Raw genomic sequence first — 19,204 nt, forward strand, 5'->3', positions numbered from 1 at the left:
CTCAACCCCCCTCCATCACTAATCCATGTCTCTCTCCCCTTATCAATGCCTGACCTCAACCCCCCTCCATCACTAATCCATGGCTCTCTCCCCTTATCAATGCCTGACCTGACCTCAACCCCCCCCCATCACTAATCCATGGCTCTCTCCCCTTATCAATGTCTGCCCTGACCTCAACCCCCTCCATCACTAATCCATGGCTCTCTCCTCTTATCAATGTCTGCCCTGACCTCAACCCCCCTCCATCACTAATCCATGGCTCTCTCCCCTTATCAATGCCTGCCCTGACCTCAACCCCCCTCCATCACTAATCCATGGCTCTCTCCCCTTATCAATACCTGACCTCAACCCCCCTCCATCACTAATCCATGGCTCTCTCCCCTTATCAATGCCTGACCTCAACCCCCCTCCATCACTAATCCATGGCTCTCTCCCCTTATCAATGCCTGCCCTGACCTCAACCCCCCTCCATCACTAATCCATGTCTCTCTCCCCTTATCAATGCCTGACCTCAACCCCCCTCCATCACTAATCCATGGCTCTCTCCTCTTATCAATGCCTGCCCTGACCTCAACCCCCCTCCATCACTAATCCATGGCTCTCTCCCCTTATCAATGCCTGCCCTGACCTCAACCCCCCTCCATCACTAATCCATGGCTCTCTCCCCTTATCAATGCCTGACCTGACCTCAACCCCCCTCCATCACTAATCCATGGCTCTCTCCTCTTATCAATGCCTGCCCTGACCTCAACCCCCCTCCATCACTAATCCATGGCTCTCTCCCCTTATCAATGCCTGACCTCAACCCCCCTCCATCACTAATCCATGGCTCTCTCCCCTTATCAATGCCTGACCTGACCTCAACCCCCCTCCATCACTAATCCATGGCTCTCTCCCCTTATCAATGCCTGCCCTGACCTCAACCCCCCTCCATCACTAATCCATGGCTCTCTCCCCTTATCAATGCCTGACCTCAACCCCCTCCATCACTAATCCATGGCTCTCTCTCCTCTTATCAATGCCTGCCCTGACCTCAACCCCCCTCCATCACTAATCCATGGCTCTCTCCCCTTATCAATGCCTGACCTCAACCCCCCTCCATCACTAATCCATGGCTCTCTCCCCTTATCAATGCCTGACCTCAACCCCCCTCCGTCACTAATTCATGGCTCTCTCCCCTTATCAATGCCTGCCCTTACCTCAACCCCCCTCCATCACTAATCCATGGCTCTCTCCCCTTATCAATGCCTGACCTCAACCCCCCCCCATCACTAATCCATGGCTCTCTCCCCTTATCAATGCCTGACCTCAACCCCCCTCCATCACTAATCCATGGCTCTCTCCCCTTATCAATGCCTGACCTCAACCCCCCTCCATCACTAATCCATGGCTCTCTCCCCTTATCAATGCCTGACCTGACCTCAACCCCCCTCCATCACTAATCCATGGCTCTCTCCCCTCATCAATTCCTGCCCTGACCTCAACCCCCCTCCATCACTAATCCATGGCTCTCTCCCCTTATCAATGCCTGCCCTGACCTCAACCCCCCTCCATCACTAATCCATGGCTCTCTCCCCTTATCAATGCCTGACCTCAACCCCCTCCATCACTAATCCATGGCTCTCTCTCCTCTTATCAATGCCTGCCCTGACCTCAACCCCCCTCCATCACTAATCCATGGCTCTCTCCCCTTATCAATGCCTGCCCTGACCTCAACCCCCCTCCATCACTAATCCATGGCCATCTCCCCTTATCAATGCCTGACCTCAACCCCCCTCCGTCACTAATTCATGGCTCTCTCCCCTTATCAATGCCTGCCCTTACCTCAACCCCCCTCCATCACTAATCCATGGCTCTCTCCCCTTATCAATGCCTGACCTCAACCCCCCCCATCACTAATCCATGGCTCTCTCCCCTTATCAATGCCTGACCTCAACCCCCCTCCATCACTAATCCATGGCTCTCTCCCCTTATCAATGCCTGACCTCAACCCCCCTCCATCACTAATCCATGGCTCTCTCCCCTTATCAATGCCTGACCTGACCTCAACCCCCCTCCATCACTAATCCATGGCTCTCTCCCCTTATCAATGCCTGCCCTGACCTCAACCCCCCTCCATCACTAATCCATGGCTCTCTCCCCTTATCAATGCCTGCCCTGACCTCAACCCCCCTCCATCACTAATCCATGGCTCTCTCCCCTTATCAATGCCTGACCTCAACCCCCTCCATCACTAATCCATGGCTCTCTCTCCTCTTATCAATGCCTGCCCTGACTTCAACCCCCCTCCATCACTAATCCATGGCTCTCTCCCCTTATCAATGCCTGCCCTGACCTCAACCCCCCTCCATCACTAATCCATGGCTCTCTCCCCTTATCAATGCCTGACCTCAACCCCCCTCCATCACTAATCCATGGCTCTCTCCCCTTATCAATGCCTGACCTCAACCCCCCTCCGTCACTAATTCATGGCTCTCTCCCCTTATCAATGCCTGCCCTTACCTCAACCCCCCTCCATCACTAATCCATGGCTCTCTCCCCTTATCAATGCCTGACCTCAACCCCCCCCCATCACTAATCCATGGCTCTCTCCCCTTATCAATGCCTGACCTCAACCCCCCTCCATCACTAATCCATGGCTCTCTCCCCTTATCAATGCCTGACCTCAACCCCCCTCCATCACTAATCCATGGCTCTCTCCCCTTATCAATGCCTGCCCTGACCTCAACCCCCCTCCATCACTAATCCATGGCTCTCTCCCCTTATCAATGCCTGACCTCAACCCCCCTCCATCACTAATCCATGGCTCTCTCCCCTTATCAATGCCTGCCCTGACCTCAATCCCCCCTCCATCACTAATCCATGGCTCTCTCCCCTTATCAATGCCTGACCTCAACCCCCCTCCATCACTAATCCATGGCTCTCTCCCCTTATCAATGCCTGCCCTGACCTCAACCCCTCTCCATCACTAATCCATGGCTCTCTCCTCTTATCAATGCCTGACCTCAACCCCCCTCCATCACTAATCCATGGCTCTCTCCCCTTATCAATGCCTGACCTCAACCCCCCTCCATCACTAATCCATGGCTCTCTCCCCTTATCAATGCCTGACCTCAACCCCCCTCCATCACTAATCCATGGCTCTCTCCCCTTATCAATGCCTGCCCTCAACCCCCCTCCATCACTAATCCATGGCTCTCTCCCCTTATCAATGCCTGACCTCAACCCCCCTCCATCACTAATCCATGTCTCTCTCCCCTTATCAATGCCTGCCCTGACCTCAAACCCCCTCCATCACTAATCCATGGCTCTCTCCCCTTATCAATGCCTGACCTGACCTCAACCCTCCTCCATCACTAATCCATGGCTCTCTCCCCTTATCAATGCCTGCCCTGACCTCAACCCCCCTCCATCACTAATCCATGTCTCTCTCCCCTTATCAATGCCTGACCTGACCTCAACCCCCCTCCATCACTAATCCATGGCTCTCTCCTCTTATCAATGCCTGACCTGACCTCAACCCTCCTCCATCACTAATCCATGTCTCTCTCCTCTTATCAATGCCTGCCCTGACCTCAACCCCCCTCCGTCACTAATCCATGTCTCTCTCCCCTTATCAATGTCTGACCTGACCTCAACCCCCCTCCATCACTAATCCATGGCTCTCTCCCCTTATCAATGCCTGACCCAACCCCCCTCCGTCACTAATCCATGGCTCTCTCCCCTTATCAATGCCTGACCTCAACCCCCCTCCATCACTAATCCATGGCTCTCTCCCCTTATCAATGCCTGACCTCAACCCCCCTCCGTCACTAATCCATGGCTCTCTCCCCTTATCAATGCCTGCCCTGACCTCAACCCCCCCCCCCCCCCCCCCATCACTAATCCATGGCTCTCTCCCCTTATCAATGCCTGACCTCAACCCACCTCCATCACTAATCCATGGCTCTCTCCCCTTATCAATGCCTGACCTCAACCCCCCTCCATCACTAATCCATGGCTCTCTCCCCTTATCAATGCCTGACCTCAACCCCCCTCCATCACTAATCCATGGCTCTCTCCCCTTATCAATGCCTGCCCTGACCTCAACCCCCCTCCATCACTAATCCATGGCTCTCTCCCCTTATCAATGCCTGCCCTTACCTCAACCCCCCTCCATCACTAATCCATGGCTCTCTCCCCTTATCAATGCCTGACCTCAACCCCCCCCCATCACTAATCCATGGCTCTCTCCCCTTATCAATGCCTGACCTCAACCCCCCTCCATCACTAATCCATGGCTCTCTCCCCTTATCAATGCCTGACCTCAACCCCCCTCCATCACTAATCCATGGCTCTCTCCCCTTATCAATGCCTGACCTGACCTCAACCCCCCTCCATCACTAATCCATGGCTCTCTCCCCTTATCAATGCCTGCCCTGACCTCAACCCCCCTCCATCACTAATCCATGGCTCTCTCCCCTTATCAATGCCTGCCCTGACCTCAACCCCCCTCCATCACTAATCCATGGCTCTCTCCCCTTATCAATGCCTGCCCTCAACCCCCCTCCATCACTAATCCATGGCTCTCTCCCCTTATCAATGCCTGCCCTGACTTCAACCCCCTCCATCACTAATCCATGGCTCTCTCCCCTTATCAATGCCTGCCCTGACCTCAACCCCCCTCCATCACTAATCCATGGCTCTCTCCCCTTATCAATGCCTGACCTCAACCCCCCTCCATCACTAATCCATGGCTCTCTCCCCTTATCAATGCCTGACCTCAACCCCCCTCCGTCACTAATCCATGGCTCTCTCCCCTTATCAATGCCTGCCCTTACCTCAACCCCCCTCCATCACTAATCCATGGCTCTCTCCCCTTATCAATGCCTGACCTCAACCCCGCCCCATCACTAATCCATGGCTCTCTCCCCTTATCAATGCCTGACCTCAACCCCCCTCCATCACTAATCCATGGCTCTCTCCCCTTATCAATGCCTGACCTCAACCCCCCTCCATCACTAATCCATGGCTCTCTCCCCTTATCAATGCCTGCCCTGACCTCAACCCCCCTCCATCACTAATCCATGGCTCTCTCCCCTTATCAATGCCTGACCTCAACCCCCCTCCATCACTAATCCATGGCTCTCTCCCCTTATCAATGCCTGCCCTGACCTCAATCCCCCCTCCATCACTAATCCATGGCTCTCTCCCCTTATCAATGCCTGACCTCAACCCCCCTCCATCACTAATCCATGGCTCTCTCCCCTTATCAATGCCTGCCCTGACCTCAACCCCTCTCCATCACTAATCCATGGCTCTCTCCTCTTATCAATGCCTGACCTCAACCCCCCTCCATCACTAATCCATGGCTCTATCCCCTTATCAATGCCTGACCTCAACCCCCCTCCATCACTAATCCATGGCTCTCTCCCCTTATCAATGCCTGACCTCAACCCCCCTCCATCACTAATCCATGGCTCTCTCCCCTTATCAATGCCTGCCCTCAACCCCCCTCCACCACTAATCCATGGCTCTCTCCCCTTATCAATGCCTGACCTCAACCCCCCTCCATTACTAATCCATGTCTCTCTCCCCTTATCAATGCCTGCCCTGACCTCAAACCCCCTCCATCACTAATCCATGGCTCTCTCCCCTTATCAATGCCTGACCTGACCTCAACCCCCCTCCATCACTAATCCATGGCTCTCTCCTCTTATCAATGCCTGACCTCAACCCCCCTCCATCACTAATCCATGGCTCTCTCCCCTTATCAATGCCTGACCTCAACCCCCCTCCATCACTAATCCATGGCTCTCTCCCCTTATCAATGCCTGACCTCAACCCCCCTCCATCACTGATCCATGGCTCTCTCCCCTTATCAATGCCTGCCCTGACCTCAACCCCCCTCCATCACTAATCCATGGCTCTCTCCCCTTATCAATACCTGCCCTGACCTCACCCCCCCCTCCATCACTAATCCATGGCTCTCTCCCCTTATCAATGCCTGCCCTGACCTAAACCCCCCTCCATCACTAATCCATGGCTCTCTCCCCTTATCAATGTCTGACCTCAACCCCCCTCCATCACTAATCCATGGCTCTCTCCCCTTATCAATGCCTGACCTCAACCCCCCTCCATCACTAATCCATGGCTCTCTCCCCTTATCAATGCCTGACCTCAACGCCCCTCCATCACTAATCCATGGCTCTCTCCTCTTATCAATGCCTGACCTCAACCCCCCTCCATCACTAATCCATGGCTCTCTCCCCTTATCAATGCCTGACCTGACCTCAACCCCCCCCCATCACTAATCCATGGCTCTCTCCCCTTATCAATGCCTGACCTCAACCCCCCTCCATCACTAATCCATGGCTCTCTCCCCTTATCAATGCCTGACCTCAACCCCCCCCATCACTAATCCATGGCTCTCTCTCCTTATCAATGCCTGCCCTGACCTCAACCCCCCTCCATCACTAATCCATGGCTCTCTCCCCTTATCAATGCCTGCCCTCAACCCCCCTCCATCACTAATCCATGGCTCTCTCCTGTTATCAATGCCTGCCCTCAACCCCCCCCCCCCCCCATCACTAATCCATGGCTCTCTCCCCTTATCAATGTCTGACCTCAACCCCCCCATCACTAATCCATGGCTCTCTCCCCTTATCAATGCCTGACCTCAACCCCCCCATCACTAATCCATGGCTCTCTCCCCTTATCAATGCCTGCCCTGACCTCAACCCCCCTCCATCACTAATCCATGGCTCTCTCCCCTTATCAATGCCTGACCTCAACCCGCCCATCACTAATCCATGGCTCTCTCCCCTTATCAATGCCTGACCTGACCTCAACCCCCCTCCATCACTAATCCATGGCTCTCTCCCCTTATCAATGCCTGCCCTGACCTCAACCCCCCTCCGTCACTAAATCATGGCTCTCTCCTCTTATCAATGCCTGACCTCAACCCCCCTCCATCACTAATCCATGGCTCTCTCCTCTTATCAATGCCTGACCTCAACCCCCCTCCATCACTAATCCATGGCTCTCTCCCCTTATCAATGCCTGCCCTCAACCCCCCTCCATCACTAATCCATGGCTCTCTCCCCTTATCAATGCCTGCCCTGACCTCAACCCCCCTCCATCACTAATCCATGGCTCTCTCCTCTTATCAATGCCTGACCTGACCTCAACCCCCCTCCATCACTGATCCATGGCTCTCTCCCCTTATCAATGCCTGCCCTGACCTCAACCCCCCTCCATCACTAATCCATGGCTCTCTCCCCTTATCAATGCCTGCCCTGACCTCAACCCCCCCCCCCTCCATCACTAATCCATGGCTCTCTCCCCTTATCAATGCCTGACCTCAACCCCCCTCCATCACTAATCCATGGCTCTCTCCCCTTATCAATGCCTGCCCTGACCTCAACCCCCCTCCATCACTAATCCATGGCTCTCTCCCCTTATCAATGCCTGCCCTGACCTCAACCCCCCTCCATCACTAATCCATGGCTCTCTCCCCTTATCAATGCCTGCCCTGACCTCAACCCCCCTCCATCACTAATCCATGGCTCTCTCCCCTTATCAATGCCTGCCCTGACCTCAACCCCCCTCCGTCACTAATCCATGGCTCTCTCCTCTTATCAATGCCTGACCTCAACCCCCCTCCATCACTAATCCATGGCTCTCTCCCCTTATCAATGCCTGCCCTCAACCCCCCTCCATCACTAATCCATGGCTCTCTCCCCTTATCAATGCCTGCCCTGACCTCAACCCCCCTCCATCACTAATCCATGGCTCTCTCCTCTTATCAATGCCTGACCTGACCTCAACCCCCCTCCATCACTGATCCATGGCTCTCTCCCCTTATCAATGCCTGCCCTGACCTCAACCCCCCTCCATCACTAATCCATGGCTCTCTCCCCTTATCAATGCCTGCCCTGACCTCAACCCCCCCCCCCCCTCCATCACTAATCCATGGCTCTCTCCCCTTATCAATGCCTGACCTCAACCCCCCTCCATCACTAATCCATGGCTCTCTCCCCTTATCAATGCCTGACCTCAACCCCCCTCCATCACTAATCCATGGCTCTCTCCCCTTATCAATGCCTGCCCTGACCTCAACCCCCCTCCATCACTAATCCATGGCTCTCTCCCCTTATCAATGCCTGACCTCGACCCCCCTCCGTCACTAATCCATGGCTCTCTCCCCTTATCAATGCCTGACCTGACCTCAACCCCCCTCCATCACTAATCCATGGCTCTCTCCTCTTATCAATGCCTGACCTCAACCCCCCTCCATCACTAATCCATGGCTCTCTCCCCTTATCAATGCCTTCCCTGACCTCAACCCCCCTCCATCACTAATCCATGGCTCTCTCCTCTTATCAATGCCTGCCCTGACCTCAACCCCCCTCCATCACTAATCCATGGCTCTCTCCCCTTATCAATGCCTGCCCTGACCTCAACCCCCCTCCATCACTAATCCATGGCTCTCTCCCCTTATCAATGCCTGCCCTGACCTCAACCCCCCTCCATCACTAATCCATGGCTCTCTCCCCTTATCAATGCCTGCCCTGACCTCAACCCCCCTCCATCACTAATCCATGGCTCTCTCCCCTTATCAATGCCTGACCTCAACCCCCCTCCATCACTAATCCATGGCTCTCTCCCCTTATCAATGCCTGACCTCAACCCCCCTCCATCACTAATCCATGGCTCTCTCCCCTTATCAATGCCTGACCTCAACCCCCCTCCATCACTAATCCATGGCTCTCTCCCATTATTAATGCCTGACCTCAACCCCCCTCCATCACTAATCCATGGCTCTCTCCCCTTATCAATGCCTGACCTGACCTCAACCCCCCCCCATCACTAATCCATGGCTCTCTCCCCTTATCAATGCCTGACCTCAACCACCCTCCATCACTAATCCATGGCTCTCTCCCCTTATCAATGCCTGACCTCAACCCCCCCCCATCACTAATCCATGGCTCTCTCTCCTTATCAATGCCTGCCCTGACCTCAACCCCCCTCCATCACTAATCCATGGCTCTCTCCCCTTATCAATGCCTGCCCTCAACCCCCCTCCATCACTAATCCATGGCTCTCTCCTCTTATCAATGCCTGCCCTGACCTCAACCCCCCCCCCATCACTAATCCATGGCTCTCTCCCCTTATCAATGTCTGACCTCAACCCCCCCATCACTAATCCATGGCTCTCTCCCCTTATCAATGCCTGACCTCAACCCCCCCATCACTAATCCATGGCTCTCTCCCCTTATCAATGCCTGCCCTGACCTCAACCCCCCTCCATCACTAATCCATGGCTCTCTCCCCTTATCAATGCCTGAGCTCAACCCCCCCCATCACTAATCCATGGCTCTCTCCCCTTATCAATGCCTGACCTCAACCCCCCTCCATCACTAATCCATGGCTCTCTCCCCTTATCAATGCCTGCCCTGACCTCAACCCCCCTCCATCACTAATCCATGGCTCTCTCCCCTTATCAATGCCTGACCTGACCTCAACCCCCCTCCATCACTAATCCATGGCTCTCTCCTCTTATCAATGCCTGACCTGACCTCAACCCCCCTCCATCACTAATCCATGGCTCTCTCCCCTTATCAATGCCTGCCCTGACCTCAACCCCCCTCCATCACTAATCCATGGCTCTCTCCCCTTATCAATGCCTGCCCTGACCTCAACCCCCCCCCCCCCCTCCATCACTAATCCATGGCTCTCTCCCCTTATCAATGCCTGACCTCAACCCCCCCCCCTCCATCACTAATCCATGGCTCTCACCCCTTATCAATGCCTGACCTCAACCCCCCCCCCCCCCATCACTAATCCATGGCTCTCTCCCCTTATCAATGCCTGCCCTGACCTCAACCCCCCTCCATCACTAATCCATGGCTCTCACCCCTTATCAATGCCTGCCCTGACCTCAACCCCCCTCCATCACTAATCCATGGCTCTCTCCCCTTATCAATGCCTGCCCTGACCTCAACCCCCCCCCATCACTAATCCATGGCTCTCGCCCCTTATCAATGCCTGCCCTGACCTCAACCCCCCTCCATCACTAATCCATGGCTCTCACCCCTTATCAATGCCTGCCCTGACCTCAACCCCCCTCCATCACTAATCCATGGCTCTCTCCCCTTATCAATACCTGCCCTGACCTCAACCCCCCTCCATCACTAATCCATGGCTCTCTCCTCTTATCAATTCCTGACCTGACCTCAACCCTCCTCCATCACTAATCCATGGCTCTCTCCCCTTATCAATGCCTGCCCTGACCTCAGCCCCCTCCATCACTAATCCATGGCTCTCTCCTCTTATCAATGCCTGACCTCAACCCCCTCCATCACTAATCCATGGCTCTCTCCCCTTATCAATGCCTGCCCTGACCTCAACCCCCCTCCATCACTAATCCATGGCTCTCTCCTCTTATCAATGCCTGACCTCAACCCCCCTCCATCACTAATCCATGGCTCTCTCCCCTTATCAATGCCTGACCTGACCTCAACCCCCCCCCCATCACTAATCCATGGCTCTCTCCCCTTATCAATGCCTGCCCTGACCTCAACCCCCCTCCATCACTAATCCATAGCTCTCTCCCCTTATCAATGCCTGCCCTGACCTCAACCCCCCTCCATCACTAATCCATGGCTCTCTCCCCTTATCAATGCCTGACCTCGACCCCCCTCCGTCACTAATCCATGGCTCTCTCCCCTTATCAATGCCTGCCCTGACCTCAACCCCCCTCCATCACTAATCCATGGCTCTCTCCCCTTATCAATGCCTGCCCTGACCTCAACCCCCCTCCATCACTAATCCATGGCTCTCTCCCCTTATCAATACCTGCCCTGACCTCAACCCCCCTCCATCACTAATCCATGGCTCTCTCCCCTTATCAATGACTGCCCTGACCTCAACCCCCCTCCATCACTAATCCATGGCTCTCTCCCCTTATCAATGCCTGACCTCAACCCCCCTCCATCACTAATCCATGGCTCTCTTCCCTTATCAATGCCTGACCTCAACCCCCCTCCATCACTAATCCATGGCTCTCTCCCCTTATCAATGCCTGACCTCAACCCCCCTCCATCACTAATCCATGGCTCTCTCCCCTTATCAATGCCTGACCTCAACGCCCCTCCATCACTAATCCATGGCTCTCTCCTCTTATCAATGCCTGACCTCAACCCCCCTCCATCACTAATCCATGGCTCTCTCCCCTTATCAATGCCTGACCTGACCTCAACCCCCCCCATCACTAATCCATGGCTCTCTCCCCTTATCAATGCCTGACCTCAACCCCCCTCCATCACTAATCCATGGCTCTCTCCCCTTATCAATGCCTGACCTCAACCCCCCCCCATCACTAATCCATGGCTCTCTCTCCTTATCAATGCCTGCCCTGACCTCAACCCCCCTCCATCACTAATCCATGGCTCTCTCCCCTTATCAATGCCTGCCCTCAACCCCCCTCCATCACTAATCCATGGCTCTCTCCTCTTATCAATGCCTGCCCTGACCTCAACCCCCCCCCCCCCCATCACTAATCCATGGCTCTCTCCCCTTATCAATGTCTGACCTCAACCCCCCCATCACTAATCCATGGCTCTCTCCCCTTATCAATGCCTGACCTCAACCCCCCCATCACTAATCCATGGCTCTACTCCCCTTATCAATGCCTGCCCTGACCTCAACCCCCCTCCATCACTAATCCATGGCTCTCTCCCCTTATCAATGCCTGACCTCAACCCCCCCCATCACTAATCCATGGCTCTCTCCCCTTATCAATGCCTGACCTGACCTCAACCCCCCTCCATCACTAATCCATGGCTCTCTCCCCTTATCAATGCCTGCCCTGACCTCAACCCCCCTCCGTCACTAATCCATGGCTCTCTCCTCTTATCAATGCCTGACCTCAACCCCCCTTCATCACTAATCCATGGCTCTCTCCTCTTATCAATGCATGCCCTGACCTCAACCCCCCTCCATCACTAATCCATGGCTCTCTCCTCTTATCAATGCCTGACCTCAACCCCCCTCCATCACTAATCCATGGCTCTCTCCCCTTATCAATGCCTGCCCTCAACCCCCTTCCATCACTAATCCATGGCTCTCTCCCCTTATCAATGCCTGCCCTGACCTCAACCCCCCTCCATCACTAATCCATGGCTCTCTCCTCTTATCAATGCCTGACCTCAACCCCCCTCCATCACTAATCCATGACTCTCTCCCCTTATCAATGCCTGCCCTCAACCCCCCTCCATCACTAATCCATGGCTCTCTCCTCTTATCAATGCCTGACCTGACCTCAACCCCCCTCCATCACTAATCCATGGCTCTCTCCCCTTATCAATGCCTGCCCTCAACCCCCCTCCATCACTAATCCATGGCTCTCTCCCCTTATCAATGCCTGCCCTGACCTCAACCCCCCTCCATCACTAATCCATGGCTCTCTCCTCTTATCAATGCCTGACCTCAACCCCCCTCCATCACTAATCCATGACTCTCTCCCCTTATCAATGCCTGCCCTCAACCCCCCTCCATCACTAATCCATGGCTCTCTCCTCTTATCAATGCCTGACCTGACCTCAACCCCCCTCCATCACTAATCCATGGCTCTCTCCTCTTATCAATGCCTGACCTGCCCTCAACCCCCCTCCATCACTAATCCATGGCTCTCTCCTCTTATCAATGCCTGACCTGACCTCAACCCCCCTCCATCACTAATCCATGGCTCTCTCCTCTTATCAATGCCTGACCTGACCTCAACCCCCCCCTCCATCACTAATCCATGGCTCTTTCCCCTTATCAATGCCTGCCCTGACCTCAACCCCCCTCCATCACTAATCCATGGCTCTCTCCCCTTATCAATGCCTGACCTGACCTCAATCCCCCTCCATCACTAATCCATGGCTCTCTCCCCTTATCAATGCCTGACCTGACCTCAACCCCCCTCCATCACTAATCCATGGCTCTCTCCCCTTATCAATGCCTGACCTGACCTCAACCCCACTCCATCACTAATCCATGGCTCTCTCCCCTTATCAATGCCTGACCTGACCTCAACCCCCCTCCATCACTAATCCATGGCTCTCTCCCCTTATCAATGCCTGACCTGACCTCAACCCCCCACCGTCACTAATCCTGCACTCAACACATTCCAAGCTTAGTTGCACCCACTATATACCTTCCTCCTACAACCCTTAACCTTTGCTGTAGACCCTCTAAACCTCAGCACTCCATCAGTGATATGAATAAGTATATTTCATATTCTCAGAACCCAACAGTTTAAATACACTACGTCACTAAAAGTATGTGGACACCTGCTCGTCAAACATCTCATTCCAAAATCATGCGCATTAATATGGAGTTGGTCCCGCCTTTGCTGCTATAACAGCCTCCACTTTTTTGGGAAGTGTTAATGCTCCATATTAATGCTTGTTATACACCTGTCTGCTACGGTGTGGCTGAAATAGAGTTTGAAGTGTGTCCACACATTTTGTGAGTTTTTATACCTCTTAGATATAGGACAGACACTTCAAAACCTTATTTCTTAGGATGTATTTTGTTCACTGTCCTTTTTGCCATTGATGAATGTGTTTTTCAATGTGTTTCTATGGGCTTTAGTAGTAAAGGCCAAAATCAATATTTTATCAAAAACATTTTTTTTATATTTATTTGATACCCAAAGGGGTCCTAAAATTCAAAATCAAATAGCTAAATGATCCATATTATGATAATCTGAAAACGATTCCATATGTCAGTGTATGTGTCTGTTTTTCACCTGGAACTGAGGCCTGTCAGTGTTTATGCCCGGTCTGTGGGTGTTCTTCCACCAGTGCAGTTTGTCCTGCTCATTGATGACCATGAGACTATTTGCATATACACTGCTCAAAAAAATAAAGGGAACACTTAAACAACACAATGTAACTCCAAGTCAATCACACTTCTGTGAAATCAAACTGTCCACTTAGGAAGCAACACTGATTGACAATAAATTTCACATGCTGTTGTGCAAATGGAATAGACAACAGGTGGAAATTATAGGCAATTAGCAAGACACCCCCAATAAAGGAGTGGTTCTGCAGGTGGTGACCACAGACCACTTCTCAGTTCCTATGCTTCCTGGCTGATGTTTTGGTCACTTTTGAATGCTGGCGGTGCTTTCACTCTAGTGGTAGCATGAGACTACAACCCACACAAGTGGCTCAGGTAGTGCAGCTCATTCAGGATGGCACATCAATGCAAGCTGTGGCAAGAAGGTTTGCTGTGTCTGTCAGCGTAGTGTCCAGAGCATGGAGGCGCTACCAGGAGACAGGCCAGTACACCAGGAGACGTGGTGGAGGCCGTAGGAGGGCAACAACCCAGCAGCAGGACCGCTACCTCCGCCTTTGTGCAAGGAGGAGCACTGCCAGAGCCCTGCAAAATGACCTCCAGCAGGCCACAAATGGGCATGTGTCTGCTCAAACGGTCAGAAACAGACTCCATGAGGGTGGTATGAGGGCCCGACGTCCACAGGTGGGGGTTGTGCTTACAGCCCAACACCGTGCAGGACGTTTGGCATTTGCCAGAGAACACCAAGATTGGCAAATTCGCCACTGGTGCCCTGTGCTCTTCACAGATGAAAGCAGGTTCACACTGAGCACGTGACAGACGTGACAGAGTCTGGAGACGCCGTGGAGAACGTTCTGCTGCCTGCAACATCCTCCAGCATGACCGGTTTGGCGGTGGGTCAGTCATGGTGTGGGGTGGCATTTCTTTGGGGGGCCGCACAGCCCTCTATGTGCTCGCCAGAGGTAGCCTGACTGCCATTAGGTACCGAGATGGGATCCTCAGACCCCTTGTGAGACCATATGCTGGTGCGGTTGGCCCTGGGTTCCTCCTAATACAAGACAATGCTAGACCTCATGTGGCTGGAGTGTGTCAGCAGTTCCTGCAAGAGTAAGGCATTGATGCTATGGACTGGCCCGCCCGTTCCCCAGACCTGAATCCAATTGAGCACATCTGGGACATCATGTCTCGCTCCATCCACCAACGCCACGTTGCACCACAGACTGTCCAGGAGTTGGCGGATGCTTTAGTCCAGGTCTGGGAGGAGATCCCTCAGGAGACCATCCGCCACCTCATCAGGAGCATGCCCAGGCGTTGTAGGGAGGTCATACAGGCACGTGGAGGCCACACAGACTACTGAGCCTCATTTTGACTTGTTTTAAGGACATTACATCAAAGTTGGATCAGCCTGTAGTGTGGTTTTTCACTTTAATTTTGAGTGTGACTCCAAATCCAGACCTCCATGGATTGATAAATTTGATTTCCATTGATAATTTTTGTGTGATTTTGTTGTCAGCACATTCAACTATGTAAAGAAAAAAGTATTTAAGAAGAATATTTCATTCATTCAGATCTAGGATGTGTTATTTTAGTGTTCCCTTTATTTTTTTGAGCAGTGTATATACATATATACAGTTGAAGTCAGAAGTTTACATACACTTAGGTTGGAGTCATTAAAACTCGTTTTTCTACCAATCCACAAATTTCTTGTTATCAAATTATAGTTTTGGCAAGTCGGTCAGGACATCTACTTTGTGCATGACACAAGTAATTTTTCCAACAATTGTTTACAGACCAATTATTTCACTTACAATTCACTGTATCACAATCCCAGTGGGTCAGAAATGTACATACACTGAGTTGACTGTGCCTTTAAACAGCTTGGAAAATTCCAGAAAAGGATGTCATGGCTTTAGAAGCTTCTGATAGGCTAATTGACAACATTTGAGTGAATTGGAGGTGTACCTGTGGATGTATTTCAAGGCCTACCTTCAAACTCAGTGCCGCTTTGCTTGACATCATGGGAAAATCAAAAGAAATCAGCCAAGAACTCAGAAAAAAAATTGTAGACCACAAGTCTGGTTCATCCTTGGGAGCCATTTCCAAATGCTTGAAGGTACCACGTTCATCTGTACAAACAATAGTACGCAAGTATAAACACCATGGGACCACGCAGCCGTCATACCGCTCAGGAAGGAGACGCGTTCTGTCTCTTAGAGATGAACGTACTTTGGTGCGAAAAGTGCAAATCAATCTCAGAACAACAGCAAAGGACCTTGTGAAGATGCTGGAGGAAACAGGTACAAAAGTATCTAAATCCACAGTAAAACGAGTCCTATATCGACATAACCTGACAGGCCGCTCAGCAAGGAAGAAGCCACTGCTCCAAAACCGCCATAAAAAAGCCAGACTACGGTTTGCAACTGGTGTGACAAGTTACAGAACGGCAGGCAGGCTCAGGGTCAGGCAGAATGGTCAAAACCAGGACAACTAGAAAACATGAACTAGAAACAGACAGGAGCAAGGGGAAACCGCTGGTAGGCTTGACGACCAAGACGAACTGGCAACAGACAAACAGAGAACACAGGTATAAATACACTGGGGATAATGGGGAAGACAGGTGAAACAGATCAGGGTGTGACACTCCTGTGATTGGTCAAAGATAGACTCAATCTCCCCCATGTAGTAAGAGGGTAACGGGTCACCTCTTCCAGAACCTTCTCCGAGCGGGGAACGCACCTGGGGGTGTCGCATTGGCAGGAGATGTACACATTAGTACACTCACCCACGTACATAGATAAAGGCAGGTTTGCCATACAACATCATGTTATTACAATATTACAATATTGAGAAAAGGGTAAATGTACCAAAAAGTAGTACTTACTTTGATTGGGGTTGTACTGTATTTTCAAATGTGTTGGCAGATTACAGACAGATATTCTTGATCTAGAAAAATAAATACAATTAACTGTAATATCTGGTAACGTTGTTGCCAGAAACAAATAACGCCTTGTTTAATCATAGGACTGGATGGTTTCAAATCCTAACTTTCATTAGTTAGCTAGTTATTTTACTCAAGGCCTTTTAAAATAAGAAGTCAACTCGACTGTTATAATAACTATGGCGCCGACAGAGATGGTTGTCTCGCTTCGAGTCCTCAGGAAACTATGCACAATAAAAAAAATTATGTATTATTTCTTACATTGTTACCCCAGGAAATCTTAAGTCTTATTACATACAGCCGGGAAGAACTATTGGATATAAGAGCGATGTCAATTTACCAACATTACGACCAGGAATACGACTTTCCCGAAGCGGTTACTCTGTTTGGACCACCACCCAGGACAATGGATTTAATCCCAGAAGCCAACCCAAGACAACAACGCCGCAGAAGGGGCAGACGGAGCGGCCTCCTGGTCAGGTTCCGTAGACATGTACATCGCCCACCGCTCCCGAGTATACTACTCGCCAATGTCCAGTCTCTTGACAACAAAGTAGACGAAATTCGAGCAAGGGTTGCCTTCCAGAGAGACATCAGAGATTGAAACATTCTCTGTTTCACGGAAACATAGCTCTCTCGGGATATGTTGTTGGAATCGGTACAGCCACCGGGCTTCTCCATGCATTGCGCCGATAGAAATAAACACCTAACTGGGTAGGTATCTAACGTCATAACTTTTATGACCTATGCCGTGTTCAAGACAACTGGGAACTCCCCCCCCCCAAAAAAGAGGTCTAACTGGGAAAAAACATTTTGAATGTGATCCTAATTCCAAGTTGGAAACTCAAGCATCTTTCTTGAGCGCCGACTTCCCGACAGTGAAGAGGCGACTCCGGGATGCTGGCCTTCTAGGCAGAGTTCCTCCGTCCAGTGTCTGTGTTCTTTTGCCCATCTTAATCTTTTCTATTTATTGGCCAGTCTAAGATATGGCTTTTTCTTTGCAACTCTGCCTAGAAGGCCAGCATCCCGGAGTCGCCTCTTCACTGTTGACATTGAGACTGGTGTTTTGCGGGTACTATTTAATGAAGCTGCCAGTTGAGGACTTGTGAGGCATCTGTTTCTCAAACTAGACATTCTAACGTACTTGTCCTCTTGCTCAGTTGTGCACCGGGGCCTCCCACTCCTCTTTCTATTCTGGTTAGGGCCAGTTTGTGCTGTTCTGTGAAGGGAGTAGTACACAGCGTTGTACGTGATCTTCAGTTTATTGGCAATTTCTCGCATGGAATAGCCTCTATTTCTCAGAACAAGAATAGACTGATGAGTTTCAGAAGAAAGTTATTTGTTTCTGGCCATTTTGAGCCTGTAATCGAAGCCACAAATGCTGATGCTCCAGATACTCAACTAGTCTAAAGAAGGCCAGTTTTATTGCTTCTTTAATCAGAACAAGTTTTCAGGTGTGCTAACATAATTGCAAAAGGGTTTTCTAATGATCAATTAGCCTTTTAAAATTATAAACTTGGATTAGCTAACACAACGTGCCATTGGAACATAGGAGTGATGGTTGCTGATAATGGGCCTCTGTACACCTATGTAGATATTACATAATAAAATCTGCTGTTTCCAGCTAAAATAGTCATTTACAACATTATCAATTATCAACTTCCTCACCAAAAATACAACATTGTTACCATTTATTGTTTTACATTAATTCAGACAGTTTTGAAGCATAAATGGGGTTCAGCAGATGTCACCTGGGTAATATTTTAGAATGTTATGGCAGCCCATTGTAGCCAGACTTTTATCTATCCCATTACCCTTTGCGAGATATGAGACAATGGCATATAACCCATTTTAGCATGGACATTGCCATTGAGGGCGTCCGCCATTTTAAAGTAGTCAACCGGGTTCCTATGAGTTGGGAGCAATCAGCTGAAGAAGAAAAATTGACTACTTTAAAATGGAGATTGCCTCAATGGCGCTGGCAATGCTGTCAGACACCATAAAGGCACAGAATACAAAGATGAGTCCTCTATCTATCTCTATGGCCGGTTGTTCACACGCTATCTGCCCCCTCCCGCTTGCCTTTCATCTTTAAAGGACATGCATTTCCATTGTTAGAGCGGTCACATGTCGATCTTGTTAATATGATAGACAATCTTTGGCTAGCCAAATTTTTTAAATCCGTCCTTCGTCCTTCACTTAAGACAATTGACCAAATAATGAATTTCTACTTTTACCAAGGATTTTTGACTGCTTCATTGAATATAATGCATTCTCCTTTCTTACCGATGGAACAGTCATAGACCTGTCTTACCGATGGAACAGTCATAGACCTGTCTTACCGATGGAACAGTCATAGACCTGTCTTACCGATGGAACAGTCATAGACCTGTCTTACCGATGGAACAGTCATAGACCTTTCTTACCGATGGAACA

The sequence above is a fragment of the Salvelinus alpinus genome, chromosome 1 (genome assembly GCF_045679555.1).
Source record: "Salvelinus alpinus chromosome 1, SLU_Salpinus.1, whole genome shotgun sequence".
NCBI classification, from domain to species: Eukaryota; Metazoa; Chordata; class Actinopteri; order Salmoniformes; family Salmonidae; genus Salvelinus; species Salvelinus alpinus.